This window comes from Setaria italica, chromosome III (genome assembly GCF_000263155.2).
Source record: "Setaria italica strain Yugu1 chromosome III, Setaria_italica_v2.0, whole genome shotgun sequence".
NCBI lineage: Eukaryota > Viridiplantae > Streptophyta > Magnoliopsida > Poales > Poaceae > Setaria > Setaria italica.
This window is the reverse complement of record NC_028452.1, coordinates 9,609,859-9,610,109: the sequence shown is the minus strand read 5'-3', so window position 1 is coordinate 9,610,109 and position 251 is coordinate 9,609,859.

Below are 251 nucleotides of genomic sequence, written 5' to 3'. Positions count from 1 at the left end.
CTCGGCGTTGCCGCGCCAAAACGCACACCACCACCTCGGCAGCGTACGTGCACATGCACCGGCTCCACCGCGCGCGCTATGCTATGCTAGAGAGCTAGACGACTGCTAGGCGCGCATCGTGTGTCGATCGATCGGCATGGTGGGGGCGGCGGATGGTGGCTGCGCAGCGGCGGCGTCGATGCGGGCCGCGGTGAGGCGGCTCAGCTTCGGCGCGGCGGAGGAGAGGCGGGAGGCCGCGGGGGTGGTCGCGG